Genomic DNA, 22,244 nt, shown 5'->3' with positions numbered 1-22,244 from the left:
ACCTTGAAGGCGGCCAGTCAAGGTGGCAGTAAACCTTTACACGTCTTAAAACGGTTATTCCGATTTCTGACACTTGAATTTAGACGCATTCAATGCCTCACGCTGTCCAGCTGATCTTTTCCAGTAATGTTTCGTTCAGATGCTAAGTATGTGTAATCGGCTTTCCGATTTACCTTGGTTTGTTTTCACAAGTCTTACTTTCTGGGTTGCCAGGTCTTGTGAAAGTCCAAATAAAGCTTAAAACTAGTGTTGTGGCAAAAAAAATAGCTCAACAAAATTTTTTCTCTTGAGATAGATAAATAGAACTTTATTTGGCTTCCCGGGAGAAATATGGCTTTTTAGAGAAGCCCAAAAGTACGTAAATAACCTTACCTTAATGAAAGGACAAGTGTCTGTGTATGTGTGTGTGTGTGTGTGTGTGTGTGTGTGTGTGTGTGTCCGGTTGCCTTGTGACTGTTATATGCCAGTCGGTAAAAACAGTGCTAGTATTTGCGATGCACCATCTGTTGGAATGACAAATGCAATGCATGTTGATACTACATGCATTACAGAATCCATTCCAACAAACGGTGTACCACAAACATTACTACTGAATACATCCAACAGGCAGTAATTGCTGAATGGACAGAATTTGGTTTATATGCCTTATTAAAGTGTGTGTCTGGGTATTTGTGTGACAATCCTTTTAAGTTTGTCAATCCAACAAATGGTGCATCACAAACATTAACATTGATTTTACGAATCTCGTATCAATTGGCATGTAACCGAGACACATGCGTTGCATTTATCATTCCAACAGATGGCGCATCACAAACATTTGTAGTAATAAAATGCATTACATTTATGTGATGCATCACAAACATTAACATTGCATTTATGAATCTCATATCAAAATGGCATCTAACAGACATAGGCATTACATTTGCAATTCCAACAGATGGCATGTCACTACCATTAACACTGTTTTTATGAATTTCCTATCAAATGGCATGTAATACACATACAGTATGCATAGCATTTGTCATTCCAACAGATGGTGCATCACAAACATTTGTAGTAATAAAATGCATCGCATTTGTGTGATGCATCACAAGCAGTAACACTTCTTTCATGAATCCCATACTAAATGGCACATAACAGAGACATATGCGGTGCATTTGTCATTCCAACAGGTGGCACATCACAAACATTTGTAGTAATTAAATAATAATAATAATACATTTTATTTATATAGCGCCTTTCCCATGCTCAAGGCACTTACAGAATAAATAAAGAACGGCAGAATATACAGTATATAGCATTGTACAAACCAGATAAATAAATAAAGAAGATTAACACAGTAAATTCTGAAAAAAAAAAACAGACAACATAATTGATGGTCTAGCACACACATACAGGTTACATTAGCATCTTGACAGAGAAGTAAACTGAGAGAAAGGTAATAGTCAAGTAGAGCTAAAAGCCTTCCTGAACAGATGAGTTTTGAGTTGTTTTTTAAAAGAATTCATGGAGTCAGCTGACCTGATTAATTTCGGCAGGTCATTCCAGAGTCTGGGCGCTATACAGCTGAAGGCCCTGTCACCCATGGAGTGTAGATTAGTGAGGGGCACAACAAGATTACCAGAATCAGAGGACCTTAGTGGGCGGGCAGGCACATAGTGATGGAGAAGGTCACTGATGTAGTTTGGTGCGAGGTTATTTAAAGCTTTGTAGGTTATTAGTAGGATTTTATATTCGATTCTGTAAGACACAGGGAGCCAGTGAAGACGGAGCAGGATGGGTGTGATGTGCTCGCTGCTGCTGGTTCAAGTAAGGACTCTTGCAGCTGAGTTTTGAATAAGCTGGAGCTGTGATATAAGATTAGAAGGGGCACCTGCCAGTAGGGAATTACAATAATCGATGCGGGATGTGATAAAAGCATGGACAAGTTTCTCAGCATTAGAGAAGGAGAGGAAGGAGCGAACATGGGATATGTTACAGAGGTGAAAGTAAGAAAGTTTCTTAATGTGATTTATGTGGGCGGAATAAGAGAGGGAGGAATCAAAAATGACACCAAGATTCTTTACAGTACAGGCACGTCTGATGAGATCACTGCCAAGATGGACTGGGAAGGAGCTCATTTTATTAAGTTGCATTTTAGTCCCAATTTGCAGAAGTTCAGTTTTATTGCAATTTAATTTTAAAGAGTTCTGCTCCATCCAGGTTTTAATTTCACTAAGGCAGGTTGTGAGCTGAGAAAGCTCTGATGAAGTTCCACTTTTAACATTGAAGTAGAGCTGAGTATCATCTGCATAAAAATGATAACCCAATCCATAACTACGGATAATATGGCCAAGGGGAAGCATATAAATACAGAAAAGCAGAGGACCGAGGACAGAGCCCTGAGGGACTCCTTGTGTGACTGGCACGGAGTTGGATCTGCTGTTGCCAAGACTAACAAACTCTTGCCTATCAGTCAGATAGGACTTGAACCACTGGAGGGCAGTGCCAGAGATACCCAGCATGTTCTCCATTCTGGACAGTAGGATGTCATGTCTGACCTGAGTGTCAAATGCTGCACTGAGGTCTAACAGAATTAATATGCTAGTTTGTCCAGAGTCTGCTGCCATAAGCAAATCATTGGTTACCCGTAGCAGAGCAGTTTCACAGCTGTGCCGCGCCCTGAAACCAGACTGAAAGGGTTCCATCAAATTATTAGAGGTTAGGTAATTGGTGAGTTGGGAAGCTACAACATGCTCAAGAACTTTTGACAGGAAAGGTAAGTGGGAAATAGGCCGGAAATTGTTAAGATTGTCAGCATCAAGGCCAGACTTTTTTAACATTGGGGTTACAGAAGCAATTTTAAAAGTGAGCAGCACGGAGCCAGTGTCAAGGGATGAGTTTATTATTGTTGTAACAGTTGGGATTATGGCATGAAGGCAGGATTTAAGTAGTGTGGTGGGGATGGGGTCAGGTACACAAGTAGTCAGCCTCATCTTACAAAGCAGGTTATTAACAAACACAGATGTGACTGGTGAGAACTTAGAGAAGGAGCTGGATGGAGTGGGAAAACAGGGAGAGATATAAACAGATGATGTATTTATGTTAGTTGAATTATTTAGATCTTTAATTTTGTTACGGAAAAAGTGGAGGAATTCCTCACAGACTTCAGTAGAAGTAGTAGTTGGACCAGATGCGGGTTCGAGTAGTTTATTAACTACAGAGAACAAAACCCTTGGGTTATCATGGCCACTTTCTATTATTCTGCCATAATGGGTGTTCTTGGCAGAAGTTAATGCTTCTCTGTAAGCTCTTTGGTGGTCAGAGAAAGCCTGGATGTGCACGGTGAGGCCAGTCTTACGTGACATTCTCTCAAGGCGTCAGCCAGCTGCTTTCATACATCGCAATTCTGAGTTATACCAAGGAGCTGAACGTTTAAAGGAAACCTCCTTATGTTTTAAAGGAGCTGTTTTATCTAATGTTGAATGAAGGGCTGAGTTATAGTGGTCAACAAGACTATCTAGTGTTGATGGAATAGGTGAAGACAGTAAAAGATCAGAAATGGATCCAGAAAGGATAGCGGGACAGATATTTTTAAGGTTTCTGTAAGAAATTTGTCGTTTACAGGTAAGAGGTGGGAGAGGTAATGAGACAGTGAAAAATACTGCATTATGGTCAGAGAGTCCCAAATCAGTGCTGTAAATGTTGGCAACAGATAGTCCAGAAGTGCAGATCAGGTCCAATATATGACCGCCAGAATGGGTGGGAAAATCAACATGTTGTGTCAAGTCAAAACAGTCCAGTAAGGACAGGAATTCATTTCTCAGTTTAGATGTGGGGGTGTCAATATGGATGTTGAAATCACCAAGAAGGATAATTCTCTGAGAGTGAGAGCTTAGGTGGGTCAAAAGTTCAATCAGATTGGATAAGAAGGATGCATTGTATTTTGGGGGACTATAAAGAACAATGAGTGAGACAGGACCTGATTCCGTTATTAGTTTAAGAGCCAGGCACTCAAAAGACAATGGGCAGTCAATTGGGATTCTTTTAACGTTTAAGTCTTCTCTGATAATTACTGCCAGCCCGCCGCCTTGTCTTGAGCTGCGAGGCTCTGAGTGGAAAGTGAAACCAATTGGAGTCGCCTCTGTGAGACACGCAAATTCGTTTGGTTTTTGCCAAGTCTCCATTAAACACAGAATATCAAGTTTGGTGTCAGTGATGAGCACCAATGCTTTGCCATTAAGAGACCTCGAGTTAAACAGTGCAATATTACATAATGAGGCTTCTTTCTGCACAGAGCCGCAATCAGGGTTTATTTCCACATAATGCAAATTTGGCACACTGAAAATTCTATTTCCAGGGTCATGAGAAGGACGGCGTATTCCTGAGCAAATGCTGCCGGTGGTCTTTTCATTCGCAGCCCGGCGGTGGCGGCGACCTGACCTGCGATGTATATATTTCGGGCACTGCAAAATACCGGCGTCCTTTAGGATGTTGCAGTCAGACCATTTGCTCTGGACAAACTGTTTAATAAGAAGGAGTTTGTCATGAGAGTATTTTAGCATGATACTGAGCAATACTTATCTGAATAGCAGTGGAGAAGCAGCACAGCACAGTGGAACCGGTAGGACAGGCGGGTGTGGTAGCGTAGGTGAGCAGCCATAGCAATCAGCAGAAAGCATAGCAGGAGGAGGTAGCAGGAGTTGGAGGTTCCAATACACAGCCACAGACAGTAACGCTTGGTAATTTCAGGCGTGATCGCCCCGGAGCCAAAAGCCAGGTTAATATGAACATTAGATCAGTTCCCAGTCGTAGAGTACTGTAAGATGAATCGGGAGCAGATCAGCAAAGCGAATTTAATATAATCACGGAGACAGATCATCCCGAGGTCCTAGATTGCCAGGAACAAAGAAATGCTTGAAGGTTCTCGTCCCGTGATCCACAGACTCAGCTGTTCCCAGTCAAAGTAAAGTCCATAAAATCTGTAAATATAAGCCAAATCCATACAATTCGAGTCAGCTGTATCCACGAACTATATGTACAATAAAAGAAATAAAACAAACGTAAGAAAGTGTAGAATTAGGCGAATTTTGCGAAAAGTGTTGTTTACAGGGAGGAGCGGCAACAACATGCGTGCGCCAGCGTCCCCTCACCTGGTTACAACTGCATTACATTTATATGATGTCACAAACATTAACATTGCTTTTATGAATCTCATATCAAAATGGCATCTAACAGATAATAGGCATTACATTTGCAATTCCAACAGATGTCATGTCACTACCATTAACACTGTTTTTACGAATCTCCTATCAAATGGCATGTAATACACATGCATTATTTTGTCATTCCAACAGATGGTGCATCACAAACATTTGTAGTAATAAAATGCATCACAAGCAGTAACACTGCTTTCATGAATCCCATATCAATTGGCATGTAATACCCATATGCGTTGCATTTGCCATTCCATCAGATGGCATGTCACTACCATTAACACTGTTTTTACAAATCCCCAACCAAATGGCATGTAACAGAAATATACGCATTGCTTTTGCTGTTCCAACAGATGGTCCATCACAAACATTTGTGGTAATGAATTTTATTACCACAAATGTATGTGATGCACCTTCTGTTGGATTGACAAATACAGTGCATTTTATGACTACATGCATTACAAAATACATTCCAACAAACGGTGCACTGAGTACATCCAACAGGTAGTAATTGCTAGATGGAGAGAAATCAGACAATCCACGTTAATAAAGTGTATTATTTCTGTGTCTGGTCGGTTACCTTGTATGTCCCTGACATTCCAACAGATGGTGCATCACAAAAATTCGTAGTTCTGCGTTTTATTACTATAAGTGTATGTGATGCTCCATCTATTGGAATGACAAATGCTTTTTATTTTATTAGTACATGCATTACAAAATACAATTCCAATAGATGCAAACATTAAAAGGTCTCGAGGGTCTCTGCTGATTACTTAGATTTCAACCCATCCTAGATGGGTACTGTGGCTAGTTTATATTAAAAAGGTAGTTTAGGCAGCATTTTTAGCTCTTTTTGTATTTAAGGCCTTGTACCAGAACAACTGACTATTTAAGACACGGGTGTCGAACTCCAGTCCTGGTGGGCCTCAATGGCTGCAGGTTTTTCATTCTAACCATCCTCTTCATTAGTGAGCCATTTTTGCTGCTAATTCACTTCTTTTGCCTTAGTTTTAATTATCTCGACTCAGGCCCCTTAATTGTTTCTTTTTCCTTAATTAGCAGCCAAACAATAATGAGACACAAAACAAGCCACCACATGACCAGCTCACCTGTGCCCATCACACAATATCTGAAAATAAAGAAAGGTGATGATCTTGGTAAGGTTGATCTCTCAGGTCACCAAAACATTTTGACGGTGCACTTAGAAAGAACAGAAAAACAACAATTTTCAAAATGTGTGCTGTGGCAGAATGAGAGCAGCAAAAATCCATGGAATTAAATAATGGGTTTAATTAACAGCAAGAATCGGCTTCTTATTTAGAGATTGGTTGGAGTTTGAAATCCCAGTTTAGCTGGTCACCTGTTGGCTCGTTTCACATCTCATTTCTGTTTGGCTGCCATTTAATGAAGAAATGAATCAATTCAGAGGACTGACTCCTTAAAAACAGGGCTATTAAAATGAAGGGAAAAGGAGTTAATTAGCAGTGAAAACCGGAAACTGATTAGGAAAAGGGTTAGAATGAAAACCTGCAACTACTGCGGCCCTCCAGGCCCGGAGTTTGACACCCCTGATATAAGAGGAGTTTGATTTGGACAAGAAGTCAACACAGCAGCTTGATTATTGGATGATGGTGTTGGGTAGTCTTCCGGGCTCCAGCTGTAGTTGTTTCAATTACAGTACAGTCCAGCCATTCAGGGTGAAGCAAATGTAGGCAACATAAAACACAGCCGAGAAATTGGTGCTAATAAGTAACAAGGGGCATGCAGTAGGGAAGTACTGCAACACTGAGACATAAACGAGAAATCATTAAAACCTAAGAGATTTGACAGACAAGAAAAGACCATTCAGTACATGGAGCTTGTTTGTTTGTCCCGAAATCGCATCCACCTTGGAAAAAAGGCAAAAGCCAAATATACGTAAATGTAATGTGAAAAGTTGTCTCAGTAGAGTAATAAAACTGAGTTCATTTTCACATCGAAAACTAGAAAATGAAGTACCTATAGAGATTTATAGAGCTAAAAAATACACACAGGCCTGGGAAAGATTCCTTTTTGGTAAACCTTTGCAGGTTTGTAAGCAATGGAGACTTGCTGTCTGAGACTTTTAGCGATTTCATCAAGGCGTGATCCTTTTCCATAAGCCATATTGTGATGATCATGCCCTGATAGGGTAAAGTAACATTATTGTCTTGTATATAAACGTCTACGTGTTGGAAGTGTGTGTGTGTGTCTAGTCTGTCTGGTCTGGAGGTGAGAGGTGGAGTCGGGGTAAGGACTCTGCCTCCGTGTGACAATGCAGGTTCTGCTCCATGCTCCCATCCGCTGTTCGGGAGCCCTTGAACCCTACACCGTCGATAGTTACAGTGGGGCAAAAAAGTATTTAGTCAGCCACCAATTGTGCAAGTTCTCCCAATTATAAAGATGAGAGAGGCCTGTAATTTTCATCATAGGTACACCTCAACTATGAGAGATAAAATGAGAAAAAAAAATCCAGAAAATCACATTGTCTGATTTTTGAAGAATTTATTTGCAAATTATGGTGGAAAAAAAGTATTTGGTCAATAACAAAAGTTCATCTCAATACTTTGTTATATACCCTTTGTTGGCAATGACAGAGGTCAAACGTTTTCTGTAATTCTTCACAAGGTTTTCAAACATTGTTGCTGGTATTTTGGCCCATTCCTCCATGCAGATCTCCTCTAGAGCAGTGATGTTTTGAGGCTGTCGCTGGGCAACACGGACTTTCAACTCCCTCCAAAGATTTTTCTATGGGGTTGAGATGTGGAGACTGGCTAGGCCACTCCAGGACCTTGAAATGCTTCTTACGAAGCCACTCCTTCGTTACCCGGGCGGTGTGTTTGGGATCATTGTCATGCTGAAAGACCCAGCCACGTTTCATCTTCAATGTCCTTGCTGATGGAAGAAGGTTTTCACTCAAAATCTGACGATACATGGCCCCATTCATTCTTTCCTTTACACGGATCAGTCGTCCTGGTCCCTTTGCAGAAAAACAGCCCCAAAGCATGATGTTTCCACCCCCATGCTTTACAGTAGGTATGGTGTTCTTTGGATGCACCTCAGCATTCTTCCTCCTACAAATACGACGAGTAGAGTTTTTTTCATCCGACCATATGACATTCTCCCAGTCCTCTTCTGGATCATCCAAATGCTCTCTAGCAAATTTCAGACGGGCCTGCACATGTACTGGCTTAAGCAGGGGGACACATCTGGCATTGCAGGATTTGAGTCCCTGGCGGCGTAGTGTGTTACTGATGGTAGCCTTTGTTACTTTGGTCCCAGCTCTCTGCAGGTCATTCACTAGGTCCTCCCGTGTGGTTCTGGGATTTCTGCTCACCGTTCTTGTGATCATTTTGACCCCACGGGGTGAGATCTTGCGTGGAGCCCCAGATCGAGGGAGATTATCAGTGGTCTTGTATGTCTTCCATTTTCTAATAATTGCTCCCACAGTTGATTTCTTCACACCAAGCTGCTTACCTATTGCAGATTCAGTCTTCCCAGCCTGGTGCAGGTCTACAATTTTGTTTCTGGTGTCCTTTGACAGCTCTTTGGTCTTGGCTATAGTGGAGTTTGGAGTGTGACTGTTTGAGGTTGTGGACAGGTGTCTTTTACAGTGGTGTGAAAAACTATTTGCCCCCTTCCTGATTTTTTATTCTTTTGCATGTTTGTCACACAAAATGTTTCTGATCATCAAACACATTTAACCATTAGTCAAATATAACACAAGTAAACACAAAATGCAGTTTGTAAATGGTGGTTTTTATTATTTAGGGAGAAAAAAAAATCCAAACCTACATGGCCCTGTGTGAAAAAGTAATTGCCCCCTGAACCTAATAACTGGTTGGGCCACGCCTTAGCAGCAATAACTGCAATCAAGCGTTTGCGATAACTTGCAATGAGTCTTTTACAGCGCTCTGGAGGAATTTTGGCCCACTCATCTTTGCAAAATTGTTGTAATTCAGCTTTATTTGAGGGTTTTCTAGCATGAACCGCCTTTTTAAGGTCATGCCATAGCATCTCAATTGGATTCAGGTCAGGACTTTGACTAGGCCACTCCAAAGTCTTCATTTTGTTTTTCTTCAGCCATTCAGAGGTGGATTTGCTGGTGTGTTTTGGGTCATTGTCCTGTTGCAGCACCCAAGATCGCTTCAGCTTGAGTTGACGAACAGATGGCCGGACATTCTCCTTCAGGATTTTTTGGTAGACAGTAGAATTCATGGTTCCATCTATCACAGCAAGCCTTCCAGGTCCTGAAGCAGCAAAACAACCCCAGACCATCACACTACCACCACCATATTTTACTGTTGGTATGATGTTCTTTTTCTGAAATGCTGTGTTCCTTTTACGCCAGATGTAACGGGACATTTGCCTTCCAAAAAGTTCAACTTTTGTCTCATCAGTCCACAAGGTATTTTCCCAAAAGTCTTGGCAATCATTGAGATGTTTCTTAGCAAAATTGAGACGAGCCCTAATGTTCTTTTTGCTTAACAGTGGTTTGCGTCTTGGAAATCTGCCATGCAGGCCATTTTTGCCCAGTCTCTTTCTTATGGTGGAGTCGTGAACACTGACCTTAATTGAGGCAAGTGAGGCCTGCAGTTCTTTAGACGTTGTCCTGGGGTCTTTTGTGACCTCTCGGATGAGTCGTCTCTGTGCTCTTGGGGTAATTTTGGTCGGCCGGCCACTCCTGGGAAGGTTTACCACTGTTCCATGTTTTTGCCATTTGTGGATAATGGCTCTCACTGTGGTTCGCTGGAGTCCCAAAGCTTTAGAAATGGCTTTATAACCTTTACCCGACTGATAGATCTCAATTACTTCTGTTCCCATTTGTTCCTGAATTTCTTTGGATCTTGGCTTGATGTCTAGCTTTTGAGGTGCTTTTGGTCTACTTCTCTGTGTCAGGCAGCTCCTATTTAAGTGATTTCTTGATTGAAACAGGTGTGGCAGTAATCAGGCCTGGGGGTGGCTACGGAAATTGAACTCAGGTGTGATACACCACAGTTAGGTTATTTTTTAACAAGGGGGCAATTACTTTTTCACACAGGGCCATGTAGGTTTGGATTTTTTTTCTCCCTAAATAATAAAAACCATCACTTAAAAACTGCATTTTGTGTTTACTTGTGTTATATTTGACTAATGGTTAAATGTGTTTGATGATCAGAAACATTTTGTGTGACAAACATGCAAAAGAATAAGAAATCAGGAAGGGGGCAAATAGTTTTTCACACCACTGTATATTGATAACGAGTTCAAACAGGTGCCATTAATACAGGTAACGAGTGGAGGACAGAGGAGCCTCTTACAGAAGAAGTTACAGGTCTGTGAGAGCCAGAAATCTTGCTTGTTTGTAGGTGACCAAATACTTATTTTCCACCATAATTTGCAAATAAATTCTTTAAAAATCAGACCATGTGATTTTCTGGATTTTTTTTTTCTCATTTTGTCTCACCTAGTTGAGGTATACCTATGATGATCATTTCAGGCTTCTCTCATCTTTTTAAGTGGGAGAACTTGCACAATTGGTGGCTGACTAAATACTTTTTTGCCCCACTGTATAACTGAGATGAGCTAGACAGTGAGGCAACAATAGCAAAGGGGATGATGTATAAAAGTGCAAAAGTGCTTTTATTTAAACAAAAACAACAAAACAATGTCCATAATAAATAGTGCAGTGCCTTCAAAGTTCCAATAAATAAATAATCCATTAAAAGCAAGTGAAAAGTGGAGGTTAAAAACAATAGAAAAATCTTCTAAAAACCACGAGGTAAAATATCACAGGAAGAAATCCTTTAAAACAGTTACACAAAAAGCCCGGTGTCTTCTTTTACCATGGCGGCTCCCCTGCTACTCCCATCTGGGCTGCTCAACACCTGCAGGAACAGCTGCCCCTCACTCTGGTCCGGTAGCACTCTGGAGCCCGCCGTAGTCAAGGATCAAACCGGACCGAGACTTGGGTTATTCCCCCATCGGCCAAGGCACTCACGCTGGGGCTAAACCAGTCCAAAGCCTCCTCGTCTCCCGCTCCTTCCTGCGGTCAGTCGTCGCCTCTACTGGTCACTCCAGTTACTTAATTGCTCAGCTGGAGTGACCGCTTTCTTCAGTCTCACTGAGTGTCGGCCAAACACTCCCCTCGTGGGCTCTCCTCCCAGCTGCCTGCTTTCTCTCATGCGAGCCTGCTCTCCTTCTTCCTCACACCGGCTCTCTCCACCTGCTTCCTGTCTTCTCCTGCTACTTCCCGTTCTCTCTTTCCTTTACTTTTTTCTCCCTTCTAACCGACTCGCGCTACTACAGTGCATCCGGAAAGTATTCCCAGCGCATCACTTTTTCCACATTTTGTTATGTTTCAGCCTTATTCGAAAATGGATTAAATTCATTTTTTTCCTCAGAATTCTACACACAACACCCCATAATGACAACGTGAAAAAAGTTTACTTGAGATTTTTGCAAATTTATTAAAAACAAAAAAAACTGAGAAATCCCATGTCCATAAGTATTCACAGCCTTTGCTCAATACTTTGTCGATGCACCTTTGGCAGCAATTCCAGCCTCAAGTCTTGTTGAAAATGATGCCACAAGCTTGGCACACCTATCCTTGGCCAGTTTCACCCATTCCTCTTTGCAGCACCTCTCAAGCTCCATCAGGTTGGATGGGAAGCGTCGGTGCACAGCCATTTTAAGATCTCTCCAGAGATGTTCAATCGGATTCAAGTCTGGGCTCTGGCTGGGCCACTCAAGGACATTCACAGAGTTGTCCTGAAGCCACTCCTCTGATATCTTGGCTGTGTGCTTAGGGTCGTTGTCCTGCTGAAAGATGAACTGTTGCCCCAGTCTGAGGTCAAGAGCGCTCTGGAGCAGGTTTTCATCCAGGATGTCTCTGTACATTGCTGCAGTCATCTTTCCCTTTATCCTGACTAGTCTCCCAGTCCCTGCCGCTGAAAAACATCCCCACAGCATGATGCTGCCACCACCATGCTTCACTGTAGGGACGGTATTGGCCTGGTGATGAGCGGTGCCTGGTTTCCTCCAAACGTGATGCCTGGCATTCACACCAAAGAGTTCAATCTTTGTCTCGTCAGAGCAGAGAATTTCCTTTCTCATGGTCTGAGAGTCCTTCAGGTGCCTTTTGGCAAACTCCAGGCGGGCTGCCATGTGCCTTTTACTAAGGAGTGGCTTCCGTCTGGCCACTCTACCATACAGGCCTCATTGGCGGATTGCTGCAGAGATGGTTGTCCTTCTGGAAGGTTCTCCTCTCTCCACAGAGGACCTCTGGAGCTCTGATAGAGTGACCATCGGGTTCTTGGTCACCTCCATGACTAAGGCCCTTCTCCCCCGATCGCTCAGTTTAGATGGCCGGCCAGCTCATTGGGACCTTCAAAGCAGCATAAATTTTTCTGTAACCTTCCCCAGATTTGTGCCTCGAGACAATCCTGTCTTGGAGGTCTACAGACAATTCTTTTGACTTCATGCTTGGTTTGTGCTCTGACATGAACTGTCAACTGTGGGACCTTATATAGACAGCTGTGTGCCTTTCCAAATAATGTCCAGTCAACTGAATTTACCACAGGTGGACTCCAATGAAGCTGCAGAAACATCTTAAGGATGTGTGTTGTGTATTTGCCTTGTGGAGGACTGGCATCCTGTTCAGGGTTTGCTCCTGCCTTGCGCCCTGTGCTAGCTGGGATAGGCTCCAGCAGACCCCCTGGTGACCTTGTTTAGGACTAAGCGGGTGAGACAGTGACTGACATTATTGAATTCCATGGCTTGTTGATGCTGTTCTTATGCCACAGCAGACATTTCCAAAACTGTTTTCTTTTTTCCCCCCAAGAGCACTGTACAGGTAGCATTACTGAGATGTTCACCTTTCTTTATTTTCCAAATATCGTATGATGAATGCAAGTTAGCTGGGCATGTGTTGGCTCATTTTTGTATCACATTATTTTTTGGCTTCTAATTAAGGAAAAGAAATAGTTAAGGAGTGGGCTCCTTTATACTTCACACTCAGAACGCGTTTGTGCATGCATCATGGCTGCCACGCGTTCCCAGCATTCATTTGCCGCATCCTGTGAGCAGGTCCGCAGAAATTAACGCGACACATGCGCGAGTTGCAGTACCAGTTAAAAGTCGGGGGGGGGGGGGGGGGGGGGGGGGGGGGGGGGAGTGGGTATGTGCAGCGTGATAAAAGTTGGAACGTGACGTCAGAGTCTCTGTTTACTATCAACATGTGACAGCAAGCCACTTTGAGGATCCTACAGAATCGATGTACGCGTTTCAGTGTTTGATGAATGGTTCGATGTGGTGAAGCAAAATGCCGATATACAAATGCATTCGCGGTGCTTTTATATTCAAGTGTCGCATGTTCCCCATCATAATGATGTGATGCATTTTAAAGGTCCTGCATACCACATTCTGTCCTGTCTTTTGTTTTTTTATACCTTCACAACATCATCAGAATGTACGGCAGCGTATTTGAGCCACAGAAAACAAAAATTTAAAATCACGGTGAAAAGGTCAATTTTGTGATTAAAGTGGAAATTTTGGCTTTAATCTCAAAATGTCCACTTTAACCTGGTAGTTTATTTTATTATTGAAGTAGACCATCATAAACATCACCTTAAAAGCGACACAGTTGTTAATCGCTACGTTTTTCTGGGGCTTCCTCCTGAACTGACAGCAGCGGCAGGCAGTGATCGCCACACAGAACACGTCACTTTTATGATATTCCAAATCTCTGCACATTTAGAATCCTTAGATTTATACTTGAGATCACTTTCACGATGAAATGCTTTAAAGTATGTATGTTACATTTTACAGATAAATCGTTAACTTCATTTAAATAATAAATACTGTTAATAATTACACGTTGTGGCGACACGGCGGCACTGCTGCCTTGCAGTATGGAGTCACGTTCCTGGTATTCCCTGCCTGCAGTTTGCATGTTTTCCTGGTGTGTTTACACAGTGTGCTCCTGTTTTTGTCCTAAGACACGAAGTTTTGTGGATTTGGTGACGCTAAAATGATGCCAGTGTGTGTATGTGTGTGCTTGTGTTCACCTTGCGATGAGCTGATTCCCCGTCTAGGGTTTTTGTTTCTGTCTCACGCCCAATGTTTGCTGGAATGGGCACATCCCTGGATTGATGGATGTAATCATTAAACTTCCATCCTTTACAGAGATGTTGTGGCAAGGTTTCCTCGGAATTTAATGGATGTTTCAGGCAATTCACAACACAGCGAAGCCGAACATTTTCTCACCGTGATGATATCTCGCAATGCCACCTGGTGGAATCTTCCAGATTTACATAAAGTACGTGCTGTGGAATAAAGCGCTCTATAGCGCCCCGTTGAACCCACCAGACAGACGTCCCAGACACACGTGTAAAAGCATCAAGAAGATTCTTTAATATTTTCTCTTCAATGAAGTGCACAAAGCACCGCACACTCCACAATTCACAATACTCAATAATATAATAATAATCAATCACAATCCTCCAACTCCCACCCAACTCCGGCTCGATCTGCTGGGGTTTCCCATAGTCCTTTCATAGTATTCCGTCGCCGGGTCAAACGCTTTCTTCAGGTGCCCCGGAAGTACTGCGGGTTTCTGTCCTCGTGACTCCGGGTTAACGTCACCATAATAGTCCACGGGTTCTTGGTGAGCTCCCCCTGACGGCACCCACGGTACTCAACAGGGCTGAAGAACTGGACTCCATGTCCCATGCTGCCCTGCGGGAATCCGGGGAACCATTTCCGTCCAGGGGAGCTGCCATCTAGCGTCCCCGGGGGATGTAGTGTCCTAAAATGGCTCTTTCTCATAGTTGAGGGACGTCCCGGCCAGACTGAAACACCGGCCGTCCATCACAGTGCACAAGTGTGAACAGTAAAACGCTTGCGTAGCAGTCGCGGCCGCTGGAGCACACGTCGCATTACATGAAATATAAACCTGGCTTTAAACGGCCATGAGTGAGCCGACAGATGATTGGTTAAGTCGGGGCCTCAAATTCCAATTGGTTGATTCTTGTTAATTCACTAAACTTGCAGTAAGGAGAGCAGGGTTCACGTCTTGGATCCTCTCTGTGTGGAGTTTGCATGTTCTCTTCGTGTCTGTGTGGGTTTTCTCCAGTGGCTCCAGTTTCCTCCCACAGTCCAAAGACATGCAGGTTAGGTGAACTGGTGACATTAAATTGGCCCTAATGTGTGTTGTGTATTTGCCCTGTGAAGGATTGGCATCGTGTCAAGGGTTTGTTCTGCTTTGCGCCCTGTGCTAGCTGGGATAGGCTCCAGCAGACCCCCTGGTGACCCTGTTTAGGACTAAGCAGGTGAGACAGTGACTGACAGCAGACATTTTCAAAACTATTTTCTTTTTCCTCCCCCAAGACCACTGTCAAAATGTTTTGTTGAACTGAACAGGTAGCATTACTGACACCTTCACCTTTATTTTCCAGATATTGTATGATGGACACAGTTTGCTGGGTATTGTCTCATTTTGTATCTCATTATTGGTTGGCTGCTAATTAAGGACAAAAATAATTAAGGTGTTTGAGTCTGAAATAGCAAGTCAATTAAAATGAAGGCAGAAGAGTTACTAAAGTAAATCAGAGCCTAGGGGGCGCTATTGGACAAATCAGGTGAGTATGTACAGTCAACTCCATGAAAATGAGCAAAAATGAATAATTAAAAAGATCCATGCATCCAATAAGTGATAATTTGGGTTTAAACTCATGGGTAAGCATCATGCTTTTATTGTCAACAGGTTAATTAACAGCAAAAACTGGGCACTAATTAAGAAAAGGGTTAGAATGAACATCTGCAGCCAGAGTAGCACTCAAGGACCGGAGTTGGATGTCGCTTTTCTAGAGAGTACTCAGAAAATGAAACATGCAATCAGGTGAAAGGCATTTTGTTTACATGCTTGCACAAGCAAAAACGGACAAATCCTTTGTTATGAAGCAGATGCAGGAAAAGCGTCAGAGAGGAGGGGAAGGAAGTTTTACACGTTGGTACATCGAAGATGAGAAGTGTAACCGGATACTGCCTGACGTAACAGAGACTGTTCTGAATGAGGGGTGTCAGCCCAGTCTTAGGCATAAAAACAAATGATAGTCAAGATGGAGGATATGGAGAGAAAGGTGAAGTTGAGGAATCTCAAAGCTTTTATTTTTAGATGCATGATAAGAAAGCATTTGATAAGGTGCCACGTGAGAGGGTGGGCATCCAACTAAAAGAAGTGGCAGTTCAGGGTGATGTTTTTAGATGGGTGCAGAATTGGCTCAGACACAGGAAGCAGAGGGTGATGGTGTGAAGAACCTCTTCAGAATTGAATGGTGTCCAGCTGGGGTCAGTGCTGGGGCCGCTGGTATTTTTAATATATATATATATATATATATATATATAGTGAGATATGGCCGGCCATTCATCCCGGCAAATACCCCCAGGCCGCCAGATGGAGCCCTCCTTGCAGCATGGAGGTGCCCCGAATGCCAGCAGGGAGTCATGGACAGTGGAGTTATAATGCACAGCCCTGGTGGATACCATGGGGGCCGCCAGGAGTTGCTGCAGGGAGGCCCTGGGGATTTATACTTTCCGTATAGCCCAGAAGTATTTTCAAGTCACGGGAATGGAAGAAATGATATACTTCCGGGCGGAAGAAAAAGAGAAGTTTTTACCTGACCCGGAAGTGCTGGATAATCACATGGACCGAGGGCTCAGAAGCACTTCCGGGTCATGGACTATAAAGGACTGACGAGCTGAGTTGGGAGGCAGGGTGGCTAAGCGTCTGGGAGTGGAGGATTGTTTATTGTGTATTGTTTAATTGAGTATTGTGGAGTGGAGGGTGCTTTGTGCACATTTATTATTATAGTACATTCATTTTGGACTTTTATCTGGTGTCTGGCGTATTGTCCGAGGGTCCAAGGGAGCGAGAGCGCCCCTATCTGTCAATATATATATATATATAAACTAGTCATTAAGCCCAGTACAATAATGGGCGCTAGAACAGTAGTGCATAAACATTAGTAGGAACAGTCTATATTAAATGGCAAGGGACATTGACCTCATTCTTTTTGTTGGTTGTATTTTTCTTTGTCTTTCAGCCTTTCTTTTGTTGATGTTTACTTGCTGAGCTGACCGTTCTTTGTGGGCTGCCTCCGTGTATTGTGTGTCTTTAATTTTCTGTGACAGTAATACTGTCCTGTACGTCCGCTGGCTTGTACGTCCGTAATATACCTTTAATTTTCTCTGGCGGTAATACAGGCGTGCGCGTCGGTAATATGCCTTTAATTTTCTCTGACAATACTACTGGCTTGTATGTGGCTGTAATATGCGTCACTGTATTGTGTACCTTTAATTTCCTCTCGCAGTAATACTGGTTTGTATTTCCGTAAAACGTCTGTAACTTGCTCTGACAGTAATATCACACATCGCATCGTGCCCCGCGCATGCGCACTTCACCAGAAGACACATACACATGGACACCTGGACGCACACAGGGATTTTATTAAAGAGGATTATTTATATATACAGGTCAAATTCCATTATAATGAACTCCCAGGGACCTAAATAATATTTTCGTTATAACGAGATTGTGTATTTGTTACTATAGTGCTTTCTTTAACTTGCGCCCAGGCGTTTGCATTCATTTCAATAGCTTCTTTTGCGTTCATTTTAATCTCCTCCTGCCTACAAGTTATTCTGACGAGAATTTTTCTCAGCATTTCCTTGCGATAATACACTTTCCCGAAACGCAATTGCAGTGTCTGTGGAAGATTTGTTTGTCCATTTGCCGGGGCAGGGCAAAAACAGGCTCATAGCTCTGCAGTGAAGTGACACAGAAGCAAATCATAAAAGATCAGGGTCGCGCTATAAGTCCCTGTCTTGCACCCCAAAACACGAGGCTGAGTCTCAGTACTTTAGGAAAGCCAACTTTATTCAGCTTGAAACAGGAACGGCACACTTATTTATTGTATTGGGATCTGCCACTCTGCTATACACAGACACAGCAGTCCGGCTGCATCACCCGTCAATATCTTTTTTGTTTGCTTTGGCGGAGAGACGCAGAATATCTTTGAGATAGCTGTTGCCCCGGCAACAGATAAACAGTCTTCCATAGAGGCGGAGATCGGACTTCGCGACGCTCTTCGGCGTGTCGTCCAGTTAGGGGAGGTCCCAAGAGAGTTTACAAACCTCACATTTTCTTGAAAGAGTGCCGCATTAATAGGAATGTTTCTTGAACGAGCGTCACTGAACCACATACTGTAAAAACGGATTTTTCGACGTCTTCAAATGCAGCAGTTCACATACGTTTGCAACCCGAGATTTGTTTTGTTTTTTTTGGCTCGGTCTTTCAAGAAATTTGACAGCGTCGATGGGCGAAATTCTGAATTCACTGGCAACATCTTTTTTTTTTTTTTCTGCAGTCGAGAGCTGCAAAAATGTAAAGTTTTTTTCTAATATGAATTATCTTTTTTTTGTGTCTGCTGTTTCTATAGGAGGGTGACAATGAGTTAAATGCCAGTGGATATTTTTTAATTGTTGACGAGCAATAAGCAAAAGATATCACTGAAATCCGCAGGACACAAAAAGGACAAAAAAAAAAAAAATCAGTACGGGGAAAGTTCGAAGAAAGAAAAAAAAATTCCATTGTTTCTGTTTGGGGATCGTTGTGCACAACTGAGCTGCGGCCACAGAACTAACTGCTCTGTGGGTGATTCATTCAGGCATTTCAAGGTCTTTTGGGCACTTCGTTATAATGAAAGTATCTGCTGAATGTACTTCGTAATAACGAGATTTCTATATACAGTGCATCCGGAAAATATTCACAGCGCATCACTTTTTCCACATTTTGTTATGTTACAGCCTTATTCCACAAAGGATTAAATTAATTTTTTTCCTCAGAATTCTACACACAACACCCCATAATGACAACGTGAAAAAAGTTTACTTGAGGTTTTTGCAAATTTATTAAAAATAAAAAAACTGACAAATCCCATGTACATAAGTATTCACAGCCTTTGCTCAATACTTTGTCGATGCGCCTTTGGCAGCAATTCCAGCCTCAAGTCTTGTTGAATATGATGCCACAAGCTTGGCACACCTATCCTTGGCCAGTTTCGCCCATTCCTCTTTGCAGCTTGAGGTTTTTGCAGATTTATTTAAAAATAAAAAAATTGAGAAAGCACATGTACATAAGTATTCACAGCCTTTGCCATGAAGCTCAAAATTGAGCTCAGGTGCATCCTGTTTCCCCTGATCATCCTTGAGATCCTTGAGATTTTCACGTTGTCATTATGGGGTGTTGTGTGTAGAATTCTGAGGAAAAAAATGAATTTAATCCATTTTGGAATAAGGCTGTAACATAACAAAATGTGGAAAAAGTGATGCGCTGTGAATACTTTCCAGATGCACTGTATAGGAAGGCCTAAGAGGAGGTTAACGGATGTGGTGAGAGGGGACGTTCAGGTGATGTTTGTGACAGAGCAAGATGACAAGGACAGGAAGAGATGGAAACAGATGATCCGCTGTGGTGACCCCTAACGGGAACAGCCGAAAGCTGAAGAGGTTTTCTCATTAAAGCTGTATACTTGAAGAGTCATTCTATCGTGACATTTTGGCACAGTAGGGTGGCTAACAGGACTGCTATGCAGCTCCACAACACTAACTTTGATTCCTGGTCCATTCACTGTCTTCCTTCTATCAGTTTGTGCAGATTTTTGATTTCTATCGCATCTCAAAGTTGTCTCAGTCTGCTTTGTCCTGGTAGTTTTTTTAATTATTATTAGTACTCTCTATGTTAGTGGCAAAGATTTGTTTTCAGAGTTGATCCCTGCTTTGCAATTGATAACCACCAGAATCAGCTTTACAACAACAACATTTATTTCTATAGCACATTTTCATACGTAAATGCCAATAGGGACTCTGCTCTGTTGGGCCCTTGAGCAAGGCCCTTAACCTGCAATTGCTAAGTGCTTTGAGTAGTGAGAAAAGTGCTATATAAATATAAATAATTATTATTAAGGAATTATACAGATGGTATAGCTTAAAGTGCCTTACAGGATGAAGAAAAAGGACAAAAAGACAAAATATTAAAAATAAAAATAGGCAATACTAATTAACATAGAATAAAAGTAAGGTCCGATGGCCAGGGAGGACAGAAAAAACATCCATCCATCCATTTTCCAACCCGCTGAATCCGAACACAGGGTCACGGGGGTCTACTGGAGCCAATCCCAGCCAACACAGGGCACAAGGCAGGGACCAATCCCGGGCAGGGTGCCAACCCACCGCAGGACACACACAAACACACCCACACACCAAGCACACACTAGGGCCAATTTAGAATCGCCAATCCACCTAACCTGCATGTCTTTGGAATGTGGGAGGAAACCAGAGCGCCCGGAGGAAACCCACGCAGACACGGGGAGAACATGCAAACTCCACGCAGGGAGGACCCGGGAATCGAACCCAGGTCCCCAGATCTCCCAACTGCGAGGCAGCAGCGCTACCCACTGCGCCACCGTGCCGCCCACAGAAAAAACCAAAAAAATAAAAATAAAATCTGCAGGGGTTCCGAGGCCACAAGACCACCCAATCCCCTCTAGGCATTCTACCTGACATAAATGACCTCAATCAGTCCTCATGGTATTCAGGATTCACGTGAAAGAAATTGATGATGATGACAATCATGTGGACCTTTGGTTTTTAATCCATCAATGTAGGGACATTACGGTGCTTTGATTAGGTGGTGGTGGTGCAGATCACCACCACAGAAAACCGGAAAAAGAACAGAAGAGAGAGTAGGGGTTAGTAGGGATTGAGGAGCCACCATGAACGATAATGTTAATTCAATGTATATATAGAATATCAGGATTAAACTAAAATGAAGCTCTGAGAAAGCCATGTTAAAGTAATGAGTTGTTAGCAGCGTTTTAAAATGCTCCACCGTATTAGCCTGACGAATTCCTATCGGTCAGCTATTCCAGATTTTAGGTGTATGACGGCAGAAGGCCGCTTCACCACTTCTTTTGGAATTCTAAGTAGACCCACATTTGAAGATCTAAGGTTACGATTTGGAGTGTAAGGTGTAAGACATTCTGAAATATATACGATGGAGTGAGATTATTTAAGGCTTTATAAACCCTAAGCAGTATTTTAAAGTCAATTCTTAATGACACTGGTAACCAGTGTAGTGACAGCAGGACTGGGGTGATGTGCTCGGATTTTCTTTTCTTAGTTAAGATTCTGGCAGCTGCATTCTGCAGCTCATTTGCAATCGATTGATGTCTTTTTTTGGGTGGCCCTGAGAGGAGTGTGTTACAATCATCTAGCCGACTAAAAACAAAAGCGTGAACTCATATCTCAGCATCTTCCAAAGTTATAAGGGGTCTAACTTTTGTTATATTTCTTAGAAAAAATGCTGTCCTAGTAATCTGATTAACATGTGATTTTAAAATTCAGGTCAGAGTCAATAATTACCCCTAAATTCTTTACCTCTGCCTTGACTTTTAATCCTAATGGATAAAATTTATTTTTAATACCCTCATTATATCTATTTTTGTCAATCACTAAAATTTCTGTTTTCTCTTTATTTAGTTTGAGAGCAGTAGAGTGTTGTACCGTGTTAGCCATAGATTGATACAGGAGAAAGGTTGCCTGGTGAAGGGGCCTTAGCTGCCTCGAAAGCTTGCATTTGTAATCTATTTAGTTAGCCAATAAAAGGTGTCATTTCACCCTACTTTCTTCTGTATCAATCTACAGCTAACACGGTACAACACTCTACTGCTATGGATATACCAGACAACACAATGTACCGGATTCACATGGAATTGAAAACCCAATGGAAGAAACTAGCCCACTTGGACAGGTTACACCTTGCCTGAAAGCTTGCATTTAATTAGAGAAAATTACTACTCATCCATTCAGAAACACAAGTAAGACATTGTGTCAGTGAATCAAGAGAGTCGGGGTCATCAGGCGCTATTGATAAATACAGTTGTGTGTCACCAGCATAGCTGTGGTAGCTCATGTTATGCCTTAAGTCAGTCA

The 22,244-nt window shown here is 42.4% G+C and overlaps 1 protein-coding gene across 1 annotated transcript in view; it reads left to right on the top strand.

The window, feature by feature from the left end:
- The window catches only part of strn4 (striatin, calmodulin binding protein 4), a 133,225-nt gene that overhangs the window by 717 nt on the left and 110,264 nt on the right, over positions 1-22,244 (top strand). The window lies entirely within an intron of this gene.

This window comes from Erpetoichthys calabaricus, chromosome 1, assembly GCF_900747795.2.
Source record: "Erpetoichthys calabaricus chromosome 1, fErpCal1.3, whole genome shotgun sequence".
Lineage (NCBI taxonomy): Eukaryota > Metazoa > Chordata > Cladistia > Polypteriformes > Polypteridae > Erpetoichthys > Erpetoichthys calabaricus.
The sequence above is the reverse complement of the archived record's forward strand: the minus strand, read 5'-3'. Positions and strand labels throughout refer to the sequence as shown.